We start from the raw sequence: 3,631 nt of genomic DNA on the forward strand, positions 1-3,631 counted from the left end.
TTGTTGTCATTACTGTTATCACATTGGGCAAAGATTTCGTTTTTTCTCCAATTATTATTATCTCGATACCCTCTACATCCTTTATAAATAATCTCTTCATGCGAAAATCTACCCAACCATAATGCCGAGATAACCAATCCATGCCCAATATAATCTCAAACTTGTCAAACGGTATCTCTAAAAGATTCGCCGAGAATACAACCCATTTAATCTTTATTGGATAATTTCTACTAATCTTTGTTACTCTAGCACTATGACCCAGTGGATTTAAAGCTATCATATCACTATTGATGGGTTCTAACGGAATATTCTTATTTTAAACTAATTCCGAACTAACATAGGAATGCGTAGAATCTGGATCAATCAAAACACATATAGGCTCATCACAAAGATAGAAAATACCTGTTATGATCTCTGGGTCATCACGATCCTCATTAGTCTTGATGTTATAAATTCTCGCTGACGAACATCGAACTGGGAGGCTATCTTTGAATATCACCTCCCTCTATATCTGCCTCTATCGCCTCTTTGAGACACCGCTATAGACCTCTCGGTTTGTACTGATCTCTCCCTTACTAATGGGCAGTCTCTGACAAAATGAGTGGTATCTCCGCAATGAAAACATGCTCTATTCTTTATTCTACAAACTCCAGGGTGATTTTTACTGCAATGCTGACATGGTAACATCTGATCCTGTGATCGAGCTGATCTGCTAGCTCTTGAATTTGTCATCTTAGTTTGTCGACCTTTTTCTTTTGTTTCAGATCCTTTACGACTAGAAGCACCACTTTCATATTTATTTTGATTTTGATAACCAGAACTTCGACCTCTTTTAGACTGAAACAAGGATGATGCTCTGATCTTTTATATTGCCATCTCCGCTCTATCATATAACTATCATTTTCCTCCATTTCCAAATATTTTGCTTTGTTCACCACTTCCTGAAAAGTTGTCAAGTTCGCAGCCAACCGAAGTTCCCTGGGTCTGGGACAGAGACCTCGAATAAATTTCTGACATATCTCTCTCTCGGTGGGAACCATCTTCGAGGCTTAACGAGCAAGTTTATTAAACTCACATTCATACTCGTACACATATTTACCACCCTTAACTAGATTAAAGAAATCATGCTTCATCTTGATAATAAACTGCCAACTGATATATTTCTTCTGAAAGGCCTCTAACAAAAATCGCCACGTGATTTGATCTAGAGGAACACGTGTCGTCATGTTCATCCACCATATACCAGCCTGGCCTTGTAACGTTTAAACTACTCCCTCCAATCTTTCATCCTCCGAACAGTGAAGATTGTCCAACATTATTTTCACATCATTCAGCCACAAATCTGCCACTACTAACATTCTTTTGCTTCACCTTTAAATTCTACAGCTCCTAAACTTTATAATTCTTTCGGAATCGATATTCTTGAAACTGGAGGACGAGGTGGAGGATTCTGTTTCCAGCTGATATCGAGCCAATATAGCCTCCAGAGCTTGTAAAAACGTTCCTTGATCTGGAGCGGGTACTCCTTGATGTACCTGTTCTCCCTGTCGCTAAGGTACATGCTCTACCTCAATACTACTCCCTCTATCGGTTCCCTAGGGAACCTCTTGTTCGGTGGCCCATCTTATGCCTTCCGAACCCGACATCTAAACAAAATCACAAACTACGTTAGGAAGGAACAGTATCATAAATAAAATCATCAAACCATACCAGATCAGTGATTTTGACATCCTAGTGGCATATACATATTTCCGACATATTATAGGCTCGGTTTAGGTCGAGAATTGGCTAAACTTGCATCTCTGATACCAATAAATGTAACACCTATAGCCCTTAAACCTCTAAGAATACGAGCCATAAATGTCACATCAAACTCACTAACAATCACTATTCACAGTTATTTAAAATTTATTTCTTTTAAAACATTTCTAATTTCAACTTTTAAAACAATTTTTTTAAATTATGTACCATTTAAAAACATAATATTTTAACTACTATATATTCAGACATACCAAAATGCTGATAAACTAAACTAGTCAAACTAAACATTCCTAATTTACTATTACAAACCATATAGTCATAACTGATAAACCAGGTTTATAACATAAATATACATGTCACTACTATTCAAAAGAAACATTGGTGATGTCTTACTGATATTGATATTACAGATGATCTGTACACGATGCTTGGGAGGCTCCTCACAAAACGTTCATATCTCAATCAGAACCTACGCATGAAAATCATCACGCGCTAAGTATAATTTAGTGAGGTAGTAATACTAAAGGTGAGAACAATTAAGTAAAACATTGAAATATATAAAATCATTAAAATAAAATAGACAAAATTTTCATAACGTTTAAACCAGATATCTCATGCTGAACTTTATCAGAAACACGAAAAGAATCATTTGATAATTTTCACAATATCATAATAAATCATATTAGACAAAATAATCAGTCCATATTCCTTTGTAGCCAGACACTTTTAAGAACTTTTGTATTTCGATTTTATAGCCCAAAGTATATTTTAAGAGAATATAAGGTACGTGAGTCAGACGAGTGTGTGCAATACATATCTCAAATCATCAAAGTTGGAACAGATAAGAACACACAATGCTATCACATCAGAAATAACAATATGCACACAAAGTGCATTCATATTAAAATATATATATATATATACTAGTGTACACTCCGGGTACACCACAGTATATCAGAATCAGAACATATAATCACTCCACCTCATGACATGCCAATTGTACCTTTGACTCTCAATATAACATACAATGGGCTTTCAGTTCATTTCGTAATCATTTGATAAAAATCATATCAAAATCATAAATAAATTAAAATCACATTCGTAAAACATAACATGGGCAGTTCATACCCAAAATCATTCGTAAAATTTATTAAAATACTACATATATATTTCCAAAATCAAAACATAATTTATATCTTTGAAAATAAACGAGGTAGACTTATCACAAGTCGTTCTGAATCATAATAATTAAATAAATAAAATGCACTCATCTTTGCCTCACTACAGAACTTGTATACAATAATCCTAGTCACGAGCTTTGTCCTTTCCTTTCGGATTATTCAGATTGTTAGATTTATCGTAACCTGACAATACCAAATTATAACACAAAATGTTCAAACTACATATTAGTATCGTTCTAACATAAGTTGATTTTAACATTTGAAAATCTATAAAATAAAAATCGAAATTAAATTGATATCAACTAAATCACATTTCCATTATAATTTCCATATTTTCAAAATACTCATCCAAATCCATTACTATTTATTTTCATCCTTAACTTTTCATCTTTACTAATTTACACAAATGAGCCACAAATTATGAATTCTTTTTAGAAATCACCTCTACCTTTCCATTTAATTCATAATGGTCCTTCACATTATGATCATTTCACATAAATTACTAAAATTCCAGAACTTAAATAAAATACACAATCAATACTTCAACATTCAAAAATTATCAATTTCAACCCAAACTTTCCAAAACTTTCAATTTTCATCACCAAACTTTATAAATTTATAATTCAACCCAACTCAATATTTAATTCAAAATTGAGCATACTAATAAATTTTCCAGCATTCAATAATTT

The sequence above is a fragment of the Hibiscus syriacus genome, unplaced genomic scaffold (genome assembly GCF_006381635.1).
Source record: "Hibiscus syriacus cultivar Baekdansim isolate YM2019G1 unplaced genomic scaffold, ASM638163v2 tig00112010_pilon, whole genome shotgun sequence".
In the NCBI taxonomy this organism is placed as follows: domain Eukaryota; kingdom Viridiplantae; phylum Streptophyta; class Magnoliopsida; order Malvales; family Malvaceae; genus Hibiscus; species Hibiscus syriacus.